At 36.9% G+C, this 16,599-nt stretch overlaps 1 protein-coding gene across 1 annotated transcript in view; it reads left to right on the top strand.

Moving 5' to 3' along the window:
- Nucleotides 1-16,599, top strand: part of LOC124644614 (igLON family member 5-like) — a 114,364-nt gene that overhangs the window by 81,003 nt on the left and 16,762 nt on the right. Inside the window, exon 3 of the mRNA XM_047184102.1 lies at nucleotides 559-604. The gene's annotated coding sequence lies outside the window, so the exon portion shown is untranslated. The remainder of the gene's footprint in view (nucleotides 1-558; nucleotides 605-16,599) is intronic.

Genomic DNA, 16,599 nt, shown 5'->3' with positions numbered 1-16,599 from the left:
GCTTTATACCTTTCGCAAAGAAAAGTTAATGTCGTCTCCAGTTGGTCTAACAGTCTAAAATCTTTATCGTTACCTCTTCTTACAGTCGAAAGATAATTTATTAGTTTTAATATCACACATATTGAGGCCCTCAAGCCTCGTGGCTCGTGGCTAAGTAGCAGCTACACGTGTTGATCGAAGGTCCGTGGATAGGTGACTATGTCATGATGAGTTCCACCGTGTTTCGGAAGGCATGTCAAATTGGTGGGTCCCGGCTGTCACTTGAACATCTTTGGCAGTCGTTACGGGTCAGAAAGTTTAGCAAGTTTTAGCAAGAGGGTATTGGGTTGCCCGGGTAACTGGGTTGAGGAGGTCAGATAGGCAGTCGCTCCTTGTGACACACTGGTACTCAGCTGCATGCGGTTAAACTGGAAGCCGACCCCAACATTGTTGGGTTTGCATTTTCATACATATTATGTAGAGAGTATGTAACTGTTTTTGATAGTTCAACAAAAGCGTTGAATTTGATTATTGTCAACTATTGTATTATTTGTTTAAAATATTTTTGTTTTGTTACAGATTTTAAAACAAGCTTCAAATCACACAAGGTGGCGTCAAAGAAGAGGTAAGTAAGTGATATTCTTGATAATATTATACTTATTGCAAGTCTCTCTCCGGTGGTGTCGGATTGTCGTCCCATCGCGCTATGAGAGTGAAGGAATAGTGAGTGCGCCTGTGTCCAAGCTAACGTGCGTACACTATAATATGTCCTGCGCAGCTGATCTCCTTATATGAGAACAGCCGGCATGGCCGATAATCGGCTAGGAATAATACTAGCGTTATTATTAAAATTATAAATGAGAAAGTATATGTGTTTGTCTATCGAGCTTGCATGTGAAAACTATTCAACCAATTTTATTAACTTCAGCAATATTTATGCATTATTGGGCTATATCTATGCATTTCCTATAAATATTCAAGAATGCGGGCTTAACAAAACTAATATTATCTCGTCAAATTATTTCTAGCTATTGAACGGAACAAGCCAATTGATCTATATTGAGATTTATTTCATTTTGATAGAGTGAATTGTCTGTGCTTAAGATAATTCTTTTAAAGTATTAAGTAGCAGGCGAGAGAAATCGATTATTTTTTACTAAATTTGTTAAACATGAAAATGTATGTTCTTAGCTAACATAAATACTAATCATTTTCAAGTTAAAAAGTTAATTTGAACTCTTAAATTAGTATTCTAATGTCCAAAAATACCTACTAGTCCTAGAAAAGTGGTAACATAGAAATTGAAAATCTCCTCCTACTTTAAAATCAAAAAAGATAAAATCCTACTAGTACAAATTATTTGATCCAATTGCAACCGCCCTTTATATTTTCCCTCCCCTTTTCAACCGATACCAATGGTCACCAAGCACCCTTTACTAGAACCAGTCGTTGTCAAATATTAGAGGGACATAGAGGTCCCGACAGAAATCATTTGAAATAATAAATACGCGTTATTTCTGAAAGTGGAAAATATTTATAAAATTGTTTTAAAAAGTGTTATGCGGAATTCGTGGAAAAAAAGTATTGAAAAATCTAAAACTTGAAAATAATATAAAAAAACGTGTTACAAAAAGTGAGTTGTGATTGATAACCTTCTATTTAGTTTAATATATTTAGTGTTATCTTTCTAAAAAAGTATGTACCTACCTAAAATTATTATAGTGGAGTAAAATAATGAAAATGGTACGAACATTTTAAACGTGAATTTTTCATAATTTTATGTTAAAAATTGACCTGAACAGTTTTTTTAATTGGAATGTTGACAAAAAAAGTATTAATAAGAACACTTATTCGTTTAGATAGCATTACACCGTTTTGACCTTTTGTGATATTTTAATTATAAATAACACTAACTATGTACCTAACTGATAGTGAAAAATAAACAGTAGGTATAAAAGTTGAGAACAATTTATAAAGACTTAGGTAGTATTTGTTGGAAATAACTATAGTGGTAGTGTGTTTATCAAAGTATATTTTAAGGAGAGTGAAAAGTGAGACATTTTTGTGTGTGGTTATATATTGGATTGTTACTCTTTTATTTGGTAAGTCAGCTAAAATATTACTAAGTCAAAGCTGCACGGTTCGATCGGTCATAAGGTTAAGCAACGCTTGGAGCGGTCGGTTCGTGGATGGGTAACCATTTTTTCATAACGAGTTCTTTCGTGTTTCGGAAAGCACGATAAATTGTAGGTTCGGCTGTCATTTAAAAAAAAAAGTCGTGGTGGCCTAGTGGGTAAAGAACCAACCTCTCGAGTATGAAGGTGTGGGTTCGATTCCATGTCAGGCAAGTACCAATGCAACTTTTCTAAGTTTGTATGTACTTTCTAAGTAATCTTAGACACCAATGGCTGATAAAAAGGTGAAGGAAAACATCTTGAGGAAACCTGGACTATAAAGTCTGAAATCAGCAACCCACGTTGAGCAAGCGTGGTGATTAATGCTCAATCCTTCTCCGTGTGAGAGGAGGCCGCAGCACAGCAGTGGGACGATAAAAAAAATTGTACATCTTTGACAGTCATTACGAGTACTCGGAACCTAGAAAATCTGACAGCCGGTGTTCGGGGGACGAGGAACGTTATTAGCTCTGCCCTTACACACTTTCTTTAGAACAAAATTAAAGCACCAATCTTTGACAGATTGGTTTTGATTTGACAAGGAACCCGAACGTCTCGTTAGTTCTAGCAACTGATCACGTCTACCGTACGTTGCTTGAGCTGCAAGAAGGCGCCTGACCTACCTTCCTTATATGGCATCTCCGCTGTCTTTCCTTCCTCCGTGGTCATTCCTACTAATATTATATGCGAAAGTAACTCTGTCTGTCTGTCTGTTATGCTTTCACGTCTAAACCACTGAACTGATTTTAATAAAATTTGATACAGAGATAGAGTTGACCTTGAGTAAGAACATAAGATAGGATAGTTTTTATCCCGGACTTTTGAAGAATTCTCTTGGAAACGTGATATAACCGAACTCTTCGCGGGCGAAGCCGCAGGCGGAAGCTAGTACACCATATTTCTAACTGTCCAGTTACTCAAATTCTTAACTATATGGCGCTGTTACAAATATCTATCACTTTGAAATATGTAATATCAAAAATTCCGGTGTCCGCTTGTTCGATATCGTAAATTTTAAAGTCTAACGACTTTCAAAGAATGTTTCGAAGTCGCTCTCAAGTTTGGGAGGGACCGGGAAGTTTCTCGCAGGAATGTTTCAAAAAGTTACACAATTTTGGAGGCAACTTTTTTTTCAGTAATTAAAAATGTTGCAGGCGTAAAATGTTTGTTTGTTTATTTTCTACGTTTAGCACTACTCCGAGCAGCTAAGTTAAAAACCGGCCAAGTGCGAGTCGGACTCGCGCACGAAGGTTTCCGTACTATTATTTATAAAACTGACAAAAAAGTCACGTTGGTTGTATGGGAGCCCCCCAAAATATGTATTTAATTCTAGTTTTCAGTATTTGTTGTTATAGCGGCAACAAAAATACATTATCTGTGAAAATTTCAGCTCTATAAGTAGGTATCACCGTTCATGAGATACAGCGTGGGTACGGACGGACAGAGGAGCGAAAACAATAGGGTCCCGTTTTACCCTTTGGGTACGGAACCCTAAAATGTACCTTATAGGTAGTTTTCTACACTAATATAACAAAGAGGATTGTTATTTGTTTGTTTGTACTGTCCGAAACTACTGATCACTGAACCGATTTCAAAAATTCTTTGACTGTTGGGGCGCTACACTCTTCCCGAGTAACATAGGCTATATTTTATCCCGGTACGGAAGGCGACGAATTGGTAAACAATAATTCCATAACCGGCACGCGCATCTAAGGCGCCAAGAGGGGACGGAGCGTCTGAGCGGGGCGAGGATTACAATACGCGCGCTAGCTTATAACTAAAAGTCGTAAGCGACAATAATATGGTTTTGTAATTTTATTATTTAGAAATGATAATTTGATAAAAATTCCTTCCACAATTTTAAAGAGTATGTATATACTCAACTACTAAAAAAGTTAAGAGGCTTAAATCGGTCCCGTTTGCCCATAATATGTGAATTTCTTTGTAAAAAGAGGTATGTTTGATATATTTTTCTCTGTTATAAAAGTTACCTAATCATGTTTCTACGTCTAACAAAATAAGGTTTATATCATGAACTTTCAGGTAACCAAGTTGTATTTTGATTCGTTTTGTATTTACTGAGAAAAATTGAGATCCTTGGCGCCAAAATTTCCAATTCGTCCTCTTAAACCGCGGAAAATCGGCTAGTATTAGATATTTATTTACAAGGCACACCAACAACTTATTTACAATGACTTTCGCATATATAAGTTTACAATTATGGTTAGTCCTGTGTAAATAAGTTAATTACAGGTGCGCACAACGCTCAAATTAAAAATAACTCAAATAAAATTAAACCAAACTTACATTTGATACATTTTATTACAATCTAAAATTATCACATTATCGAACATCAAACTCACTGCTATCTATTTTAGAAAACTATCAACTTACCTAGGTTCGAACGCAGGAATTTTCAATTTCGACCGCAAACTACCACAATAGGGCTGGCACGGATATACCCGGATATCCGAGATGCGGATAAAATAGAAAAAGAACCGCTTGTGTGAATGGACTTTTTGATCCTTTTTTGTTTTATTGTCAACTGGTTTTTTAAATTGATTTTATTGAGCTTCGGTATCTGGGAATATTATTTATGTCATTTTCCGAGCCTTTTCCCAACTATGGGGTCGGCTTCCAGTCTAACCGGATGCGGCTGAGTACCAGTTTTTACAAGGAGCGACTGCCCTATCTGACCTTCTCAACCCAGTTACCCGGGCAACAAAATACCCCTGGGTAAGACTGGTTGTCAGACTTACTGGCTTCTGACTACCCGTAACGACTGCCAAAGATGTTCAATGACAGCCGGAAATCTTACCTAATATTATAAACGCGAAATTCTTGAATGGGGTTGTTTGTTTCTCTCTGACGCAAAAACTACCGAATGGATTTTGACGAAACTTGGCAGTAATATAGTTTATATACCATAATAACATATAAAATATTTTTTATCCACATACGTGAAGTAGTTTTCAAGCTTCGCGGGTAAAACCGCTGGTAGAAGGTAGTATTTATTTATCCGCGTTGTGGCAACCCTAATACATACAGATTTAGTTAACGTACAGTAATTGGAAATTGTTCCCTAGTGACGTCACCGCTTCTGCTAAACGAGTTTATGTTCACTTAACTAACATACCATAAACATATATACGTAGGAGCTGCTAGTTAAATTGAAGTCACGACAGAATTTCAATCACATAACATTTCCATATACTTCCATCTATTAAGTACCTATACCTAAGACTCTTGAAAACTTTCTTTCACTGTTGGGGCGCTACGCTCTTCCCGAGTAACATAGGCTATATTTTATCCCGGTACGGGCAGTAGTTCCCACGGGACGCGGGTGAAACCGCGGGAAAACGGCTTGTTATTTCATAAATGTGATTGGCAGTTTAACCGGATGTCCCGTAGAAACCACAGCCCGTAATCGGATAAAATTTTTATGTCCTTTCTCAAGGTCTAGACTATCGGTGTACCAAATTTCATTTAAATCGGTTCAGTAGTTTGTGTTTACGTTTTTACAATTGACTTATCGATGAACATAAATCAAACTGCGATTGAAGCTTTCAGATTATAAACGTAGAATCTAGATGAATAGTCAATAAAATTTACATAATATTTACATAATATTTATTTCAGTAGTTTTGTAAATACTCTATACTTGTAATTAGCTTTACTCTTTCATATAAAAAGCTGCTGAAAAGATATTGACGTTAGGAACAAAATACGTTGACAGCTGTGTCTTTTTAGCCATAACACTAGGAAGTGGTGAAAAAGGGGAGTTTTGACGTGAGAAGCTACGCTACTATAATTAGCCTACTTTCAATATACGATTTTGACTTTGACACCGATGAAACTTTACAGAAATGTAGCGTACACATCAGACATTTTATGCGGATGCCCTCGGGACGCGGGTTAAACCACCCAAAAATTACGAGTATCGTTTTAAAATCAACTCTATCTATACAATAGTTATACAATGCAACCAGTTTCTACAGATAAACAATTGAGCATAACAAATGCTACTCGTTATCGTCTCACAGCCGGCACGCGGTCCGCACGCGCTCGGCACGCACTCGGCACGTGATCGGCACGTGCACGCTTTACGTAGGGGTCAAGAAATCCTGTTAATTTTCCAAGCAAATGTCGTATTTTGTTTGTTATTTACTTCTATACTTATAGGAATGTTATGAACACTTTTTGTACATTTTTTGTACTTTAAAAGTTTCCCAAACTTCTGAAATTCTTTGAAAAATTCGTGATGGAGTTAACACGCGTCCCATGGAATCCATTTAGGAAACCTGGTTTCATCTGAGTCCCGAAGAAACTTCTTCTCCTACATAGCCTATGTTACACGGGGATTTTGTAGCTTCCCAATAGTAAAAGAGTTTTCCCAATAGTAAAAGTGTTTTTCTAATCGGTTCATTAGTTTCGGCGCCTTCTGGACAGGTAGGAAGTAAATAAACAAAAAAATACTTCGTTTCCTCTTCATTATATTAGCATAGAATGTACCATAGAGTTGACTGGTGATGTTTTTTTTTAGTTTGTTTTCTTTTTTGCAAATATAGCTTTAGTTTTATCGAGCTCAAAGGTACATGGTTATAAACAATATTTTTGACTCATTTCATTTTTAAACTGAGATTTTGAATACAGGAAAGAATGAAACTATTGGTCTGCCCGTGACCATGGATGCTATAGGTAAAGGATCTGAAACGTCGGGATTAAATAATAATATAAATATAACCGCGATAAAATCCGTAAAAGTCGTTTTATTTCAATGTCTAATATTCGAGTAATACAAGTGTCAGAAATCAATAAGAAACTTTAGATTTTAACCGCAATTTACACAGCAAAACCCAAAAAAAACTACACTAACTACACTATCCCACAGAAAACTACCCTCTTCCCCCAAATACTGATATATATTGATAAATGTGAGCCACGCGTGACGTCACTAGGGTAGCTACAATTAGGGGTAGCTATGTCTCTCTGGGGAGTATGTAGGGTTCAATAAGAATGAATTTTGTGTAGGTATTTTTTTGATATTAGTGGAAATGTTTGATGTAAGGAAAAACCAACTTTATAAAGCACTGAAAGACATAAATTCTAACTTTAGGTGCATTGGTGTGGAAGTCGGATGCTAATACGTATTTTTTATTGCTTTTCACTAAGTGAAATATTATTTATTTTTAGCTTTTTTTAGTTTTTTAATGTTCCTTCTCCTAAGTCCGCATCACAATATGTTATATTCGAAATACAGGTTAAAATAAGAACCTCCTGTTTTTGAAGTTAGTTAAAAATAGCTGACTGCGCCTATATAAAACTATTATTTAAAGACAAAAGTTTTAAAATTTAGTTTTTTCCGCCTTTTAACAAAATAAACTTAAATCTGACAATTTGTTTCAGAGATCATCCAATACAATAAACATATAAAATACTCAATATCACAAGTGTACAGTGATAGACCATGATGGTAGGCTAGTCATGTATTAAATCACACCATAATTTATGTTTCTATACCAAGTTATAACCAAAAGATATCTTTAACCAATAAATAATATTTGGGTGGAAACACACTGGACTATAATCTGTACGCTTACTTGGCGAAACCTTAGATAGTTGTCGAATTTACCGCGAACAGATAAAAACAGTGATTTCAGCTGCCTAATGAAGGAACTACTTGCCGCAACAATATGGAGATAAATAGTATTACTGTATCTATCTCCTGTTAATGGCGTCCACGACTGATTTCGGCCACGGCGGCTGTTCTCATATAACATCAGCCAGCTGCGCAGGACATATTATAGTGCACAAGCATTTGCGCAGACACAGGTGCACTCCCTATTCCTTCACTCTCATAACCCGATGGGACGGCAATCCGACACGACCGGAGAGAGATCAGGCGCAGGACCGACATTTACGTGCTCTCCGATGCACGGGTGAATCAATCACCAACTTCCAGACTACGGGCTGCTTTGTGAAAGTTTAAGAAAACCCACAAAGCGATTTCGGCCCGACCCGGGAATCGAACCCGAGACGTCGAGCACAGCAGCAGCGCTTGCGACCACTAGACCGACGAGGCAGTACATCTCCTGTTACCTGTACCAACTCGCTAATTTTCAGCGAAATTGCTTCAGCTGTTCTTGAGTAATAAATAGTTTAACTTTCTAACAGTAAAATATTCTTTCAAGTCGGTTCCACAGTTGCAAAACTACAAACAAACAATTTTTTTTATACCTATACTAGAATAAAAAGATAGAAGAAGATGGCTGAAGAATAGATAGCCAAATGTAATCATGGAGGTTCTTGATTAACCAAACTTTTCACATTTTATAACTACCTATATACCTATGTAATGTAACTAATCATCCTCATCCTCCGAGCCTTTTTCCCAATCATGTTGGGGTCGGCTTCCAGTCTAACCGGATTCAGCTGAGTACCAGTGCTTTACAAGGAGCGACTGCCCTATCTGACCTCCTCAACCCAGTTATCCAGGCAACCCGATACCCCTTGGTTAGACTGGTGTCAGACTTACTGGCTTCTGACTACCCGTAACGACTGCCAAGGATGTTCAATGACAGCCGGGACCTATAGTTTAACGTGCCATCCGAAACACAGTCAATGGTGTCTAAGAAATACTTAGAAAGTACATACAAACTTAGAAAAGTTGCATTGGTACTTGCCTGACCTGGAATCGAACCCGCGCCCTCGTACTTGAGAGGTTGGTCCTTTACCCACTAGGCCACCACGACTATCTACTACTATGTAATGTAATTAGTATACTTCGAATAAACATATTGTACCTTGGATTTAAAAAAACCCCGCGCTGCGTACCCGTTAACAATAAGCCCCCGTATGTTTACGCAAACAATTAATATTCATAAGTCTGAGTCGTTAGCGGCACCTGTCGCTTCGACAATTTGCGAACTCAACACCCGTATTATTTGTTATTAGATAGATATACCTACTATTGTTATCACCAAGCCTTGATATTTGAAGTATCTACTACTTCCAACGGGGCCCAGCAGAGCCAAGGTCTGCTGGGGTTGCGGGATTGTTCGCGCGATTTACCGCGGCGCTGGTACATAAAAGGCCTACGACGGAACACGACGGTGTTTAGTCAGTAAGAGTCTAACACTCCCTCACCGCTGCTAACCCACAGCGGGAGGGGGCATTCGATGATTTTTGACGTCGTTAAAAAAAAGTACTTACCTATTTTACCTACTTCTAGACCGACGAAAGCTGGCGTCCCCGAATGCTACTCAGTAGCAGTCGTTGTTACAATTCCACGTCAGAGGCCGTCAGGCGGGGTTGAGTACACTCTGACACTAGGGCTTGTTAGGTGATTAAACCTGCAGCTCACTCGATAAGAAGAAGATAATAATAGATATTATACAAGCTGTTGATTTGCATCCGTGCCATAGTCAAGGACGTAATTATGCGAGTGATCCTCTACCCAAATCAACAAAAAAATTGGTACGTAATTTTTTTTTATTTATTTTTTTCCGAATTCCGTCTATGTCATCTAGCCGTATTTAAACTTGGTGCGTGTGTTACTGGCCTTAAAACCGTGCTGCGCCCTCACACAAACGCAAACACAAGGAATACGCAACGATCATTCATAAACATTCATAAAATTGGATTACTTCTGAAATACTACGACATTACCTACAATGACAAAAAAAGCAGTGCATATTAGCTATTTCCCATCTACTGTAATTCCTAATAATTCCATCGATTATTTACGTACTTTATGTCCTCCTCCTGAACTATGGCACAAATGCAAATCAACACCTTGTATAATGGTACTAGCTGTTTTTCGTGGTTTTACCCGGGTTCCGTGGGAACTACTGCCCGTACCGGGATAAAATATAGCCTATGTTACTCGGGAAGAGTGTAGCGCCCCAACATTTCCAACAGTGAAAGAATTTTTGAAATCGGGTCAGTAGTTTCGGGAGCCTACAAGGTACTACAGAGTCAGTTTTTTTTTTCTAATAGACCTATGAGAGGTCTTTCGAAACGTCAAACTAGTTGCACGGTTCCGAGAGTGGGTCTCACGGAGAAGAACCGGCAAGAAACTCTGAAATAGAATAGTTTTCAAGCTGTCCCTGAGAAAATTATATGATGATGCAAGTGAATAATAGATATTAATAAATTATACAAAACATATAGTTCAATAGTGTTAAAATGAAAAAAAAAAATATGTATACAGGGTGTGTCGTTCACAATCACATTGAATCCTATCACATATACTTTATGATATTCTATGGCGAATTGTAAAAAAAATAACCTAATCCATTCAGTGGTTTAGCCACAGGAGTCATTTTTCGTTTTTATAATTTACAACATCATGTGTAAAGCAGAGATAAAGTTAGGAGTATCGAATGTTTTGATCAGTTGACAGCTGTCAGTTTTCAAGGGAGAATTTCAGTTGTTTGTAACGACTGACTTTTATATGGTGTTCTAATTTTCGCACATTTTTATTCTATTTACTTTGTTTGAAAATTTCATTCATTTTTACGTATTTTCTTTTTTCTTTGTGTTAATCGACTTATATTAACCAGTATATTAACGCATTTCATTTAATGTGATTGTGAACGACACACCCGAAATAATTGTATACTCACATACTGCAGCTTTCCAACAGTAAAAGCACTTTTGAAATCGGATCTGTAGTTCCAAAGTCTATTGGGTACTACTAATAGTATTAGTATAGACTTGCATAGAAATATAGAAACTAGAATAGTATGTTCACATATCAACACACATTTTACCCACTATTTTTTGACCCACGGACATACAGACCCTAACAAAGATCAAAGCTCACACAGGGGTTATCACTAATATGACATTAAAACCAATATTGACTGGTCGAGGGCGCAACCCCGTGGGACGCGCGTTCGGTTCCCGGGCGGCGTAATAATTGATATTGTAATTTATGATCTTGTATTGTGTTTGTTTTATTTTTGTTTTTTTTGGGTGTGATTGAAGATTTTTTGATATGATACCTGATTTTTTTTGCCATGTCAAATTTTTGTAAATGTTGAATGATTTTTTACTGTTTTTAATGTGACTCACACACACATAAGTATCTCTGTATCTCTTTTCTCTTCGAACTCTCCTGTAACGGGCCTGCTGGAAGAAATTTATTGTGAGATAAGCTGTGCCCTTGTACATTTTTTTTCTATTTTTTATTCTTGTCTGTCACAGATCACTAAATTGACACATAGGAAGTGGTGAAGGGTGGGCATTTTTGTGGCTGTCTTATATTATTTTTCAGTATTTTATGTAAATCAGAACATACATACATTAAAATCTACATACACAAACTTTCATATTTATAATATTAGTATGATCCAAGCTTTTCAAGATTTTTCAAGAACCCGTTTTTTTTCAAAATAATATCGACATTTGGCGAACCAAATTGCTTGTGCAACCTCTCAACTCAAAAACCGATAATAGGGATACAATTTCACGCATTTTTACATTTTGAGTGCACACTCCCCTATTTTGGGGTAAATAAATGACGTCGGGGGTCTGTAGGTAGTGTACTTTTTTTCAAAATATATACCGGGTGGTCAAGAGGTTCGATTCAATTAGACGAATTTAGAGGGTGTTTCTTTAATATTAAGAAAAGGGGGTCTTGGTTAAGGTTTAAGTTCACTGACAAAATAAACGTTACTTTTTCGAAAAAAAAAACCTGTTTATTATGAAGTTCACGTTCAATTTTCATAGAATGTTTTAAGAAAAACTTGGGTCTTAATCGTTCGTTAAATCCCTACTAATAATATTATAAATGCGAAAGTAACTCTGTCTGTCTGTTACGCTTTCACGTCTAAACCACTGAACTGATTTTAATAAAATTTGGTACAGAGATAGAGTTGATCTTGAGAAAGAACATAGGATAGTTTTTATCCCGGACTTTTGAAGAATTCTCTTGGAAACGCGATACAAGCAAAAGCTAGTAAACAATATTTTTTCTGCCTCCTATATTTTATTAGTAAGATTAGAGAATCATAATTATAATATCACTAAACAAAAATTAACAGCTACGAACCCACAAACACCATAATGACAATACCATAACAAATTCAAAAAATACAAGAGACACGCCTTTTACACCCCTTTTGAAAAATACCCTTTAAAATATCTGTCCCCTTTTACCAATGACATTTAGTGTACCCGCAAACCGTAGACTAAACAGTCGGGCGACAGTTGACACGGTGGTTGACAAAATTATTATTAAAGAAAATCTTGATTCCAATCAAAGTTGTCAGTCCGTCTGATATCGGCTAAATACCTGATCTTTGCAATGTGCGTACTACCATTCATCTTCATAAAGATTTATGAGCCCAAACAAACTCCCAGCGGGGCTCAGCAGGGCCAAGGCCTACCGGGGCTGCGGGATTGTTCGCGCGAGTTACCGCGGCCCTGGTACATAAAAGGCCTACGACGGAACACAACGGTATTTAGTCAGTAAGAGTCTGACACTCCCTCACCGATCCGTCATTTGATGATTTTTGACGTCGTTAAAAAAAAAGGCCGAACTAACTATCGGCCGACTAAAAGTTTGCAGTGTGCTCTGAAAATACTGTCCCCTCTAACCAGTGATATTTAAGCTAAACATTTAAGAGATTTGTCAGTATAATCCCGGGTTAATTAAAAATGTACCATGGGAAAGTTGAAATTTAAAAGTTCCCTAACTTTTTGGTGACATTTAACTGTAGGGGATGTGATTTTGCATAAATTAGCTGCATTTAATCTTTTTTTTTAACTTTACTGTTGTGTCAAAAGGGCATTGACTTTTGATTTGATTATATAATAAAATCCTAGAAAAATAAATGATTAGTGGGTCTAAAAAACCGTCGTATTCCGTCGTAGGCTTTTTATGTACCAGGGCCGCGGTAACTCGCGCGAACAATCCCGCAGCCTTAAGACAAACAGGGTCTTAAGACGACGTATCACAAATGTATCTCGTGGTGTACTCGCTGTAGCAAACAGTAACACATTGCGTGCGAACATTACTAACATGTCCGCGACACTGCAACCGCCGCGCGAACACCATGCGCATAACGTACACATTTTTATACCACGAACAAACTAACTCAGATTGTATTTCTAATTATATACTATTTTTATTGGGTTACCCGGGTAACTAGGTTGAGGAGATCAGATAGGGCAGTCGCTCCTTGTGGCACACTGGTACTCAGCTGCATCTGGTTAGACTGGAAGACGACCACAACATAGATGGAAAAAGGCAGTTGACGATGATTTTTAATTATATACTAATACGTACACATATTTAACGTCTTCTTACCAACATTTTTTATCAAAAGAGTGCAATACACTTTTCTTAAATTCAATTTATGTTCGACCCCCTCCACTTTACGTAGACCCCCAAACATTTGAGAAATGTCTTAATTCGATAATGCCTACATTTCGTGGTTGTCAGGAATGTAATATGTGTGTGTGCATGTTTTTTTAAGTATAATATGTCTGGTACGACACCAGGGGGTGAAATCATTCGGAATTAATGCGGTTAAGGGGAATGTGGGGTCAAAGTTTTTTTTGATGATATCAAGAAAAAAAATTACGGTGAGGAGTGAAATGGGAAAAGTTTTACACATGTCTGTAATAAACATAATAAAGTATAAAATGCTTACTTGCAAATAAAGCTTTAAATGAAATGTTTTTTCGCCTCGTGAGAATACAAATGTATTTACCAAATAGTGACAGAGAAAAAAAAAGAATAATTTTTTAGCAGATTGCAACCGAAAGGGAAACGATTATATGTATGTATATGTTATAAAATATATGTATGTAAAGAACATTCCTCAAGGGTGCCAAGAACTACCGTAAATGTCCAGCCTTTTTCCTTGTTTCTACTTAATTTTACCAATTTTTAATTATTTTACCATAGAAGTTTAAATAAATAATTTCACATACGCAAAACATTTCCTACCCATTCCACAACACAAAAAAAAACATTTTACTACCACAAATAAAAACGCGGTAACCAGTTTTAAATTGTCCTTTCGCCTCCCCCTTAACGCGTCACCCCAATTCACGGAATCAATCGCTCGACCAAGATCGTTGGGGTCCCCACACGAAATATTTACTTATTTATTATTAGGGGGACGAAGTTTTTTCTACAGAATTCATTTATATCTTGACTTAGAACATGTTTTTGTAAGAAGATTTATTTGAAGTGGAATTTTTCATTGGTTTTGATGATTTTTTCTTAAGGTTGTGGTAGGGTGCAATGGTATGTCAATATTTTTTTATGTTATCGTGTAATTGGAATTTGAATGTCGGTTTAACCATTCGTATGGAAGAAAGCCAAACGCGTCGATCGATCATAAGATTTGTTGGATATATAACCATGGAGTTTCTTGCCCGTTCTTCTCCATAGGAAGCTACTTTTGGAATGGGCAACTAGAAGCAAACTTAGTTATATTTTTGACGTTCATAAGTGATTGTAGAGGCCTAAATGAAATAAATGATTTGACTTTGACTTTGAAACGCAGCCTAAAGCGTTAACGCCTATTGCATATATTTTAATTCTTTATATCGTAACTATGTATTTATATCTAGACTATATCGTGACTTTTATTATTTTCGTTTTTCGGTTCTTTTATAAATATATGCAGTTCGCGCAGCATCGCTCTCCCTATGATTTTCCCTTTAATAATCCAATATTAAACCATTTTCATTACCTACAAACAAACGTTTGTCATGGTCGCTACGTGAATGAGTTCCTCGTTATTACGGAAGGCACGTTAAATTGGTCCCGGCTGTCATTTGAACATCTTGAGCAGTCGTTGCTGTCGATCCAGAAGCCAGAAGAAATCTGACAACAATAGTTTTTAAGTCTGAGTATCGAGTGACCCGAATAATTGGGTTGATGAGGAAGTGAGATAGGCAGTCGCTCCTTGGAAAACACTGGTACTCAGTCTTATAGTTTTGAAAAGGTTATGTCAAGTTAACTACTTGGCTGAGGGAACAATATTATAGTCGCCTTTGTTACCACAATACTAACGACAGCCTTTTGTTATTTATGAATTTAAAAGAACCCCCAGCACAGTGCAGACTAAACAGTTGGCCAACAGTTGACTCGATGGTTGGCAGTTTAAAGACAATCTTGATTCCAATCAAAGTTTTCAGTCAAAGTCAAAGTCAAAATCATTTATTAAAATAGGCAAATACGAATAACACTTTTTAACGTCAAAATTTTACAAGAATGACAGCACCCCCAAAACGCCCCTAATGTGCGTACTACCATTCATCTTCATACTGATTTACGAGCCTAAACAAACTATCGGCCGACAAAAAGTTTGCAGTGTGTTTACTCTAAAGCAGTGGTTCTTAACCTTTTTGACATGAGGGACCACTTTAACTAAAGTTTGTCTTGCCGGGGACCACCTCATCGGTTTACCTAAATTAGCACTCATTTCTTTATTATTTATCAAAAAAAAGTGAATTTTTGGGTCACTTCTAGTCAAAGCTAAACGCATGTCGGCAGTTGTGTAGGTAAGCAAATGCAAATGAAGAAAAACTTGGCTATGCAGTTTCCAAATGCGCGAGCGAAGCGAGCGCGAAATTTTCAACGGACTTCAACCAAATATTACGTAAAATTTAGCCCAAACGTGCTTAACTTTTTGTTTATTGACAATTGCAAAAATAAGGGCATATAGCTTCTGAATACGCGAGCGAAGCGAGCGCGAAATTTTTATCGGACTTCAACCAAATATTACGTAAAATTTAGCCCAAACGTACTTAACTTTTTGTTTGTTAACAAATGCAACAATAAGGGCATACAGTTTCTGAATACGCGAGCGAAGCGAGCGCGAAATTTTAATTATTTTTTAAGACTCAAAACCAAAATTACGTAAAATGTAGCTCAAACATACATTTTCATGAATGGGAGGACTAGGTACGACACACCCGATATACGTCCATACGAAAACCCCCGCTCGCATAGATAAGTCGATAAAAATTAAGTTAGATAACGTATAGCAACGTCGCGAAGATAAGCTTCGCGGACCACTTGGGACACTTGGGACCACCAGTGGTCCGCGGACCACCGGTTAAGAACCACTGCTCTAAAGTGATATTTAGCTTGCCAAGATAAACTGTAGTGTCTGCAAGTTTTTCTGAGTAAAGCCGGTAAAATAGTTTTTATTAGCATTTATAATGAAGTAATTTATCTTCTAGATCTTATGAAGAGATAATACGACTTTGATGCATCGCTTCTACTTTGTAGTGAAGTTATTAAATGATGGTTACCTTTTTAAAATGGTGGTGTTATCACCTGGGTTGTGGTTGTTTTTTTCTTGAATAAACTTGATTTGTATTATGAACTTTTTTATTTAAGTAAGTAGTAATTAATTATAAAAACTTTAGGATAGAAAAGAGAGTAGAAAAAAACAATGCACCACTTATGACA

The sequence above is a fragment of the Helicoverpa zea genome, chromosome 30, assembly GCF_022581195.2.
Source record: "Helicoverpa zea isolate HzStark_Cry1AcR chromosome 30, ilHelZeax1.1, whole genome shotgun sequence".
In the NCBI taxonomy this organism is placed as follows: Eukaryota; Metazoa; Arthropoda; class Insecta; order Lepidoptera; family Noctuidae; genus Helicoverpa; species Helicoverpa zea.
Note: the sequence above shows the minus strand (reverse complement) of the source record. Positions and strands in the feature narration are given on the sequence as shown.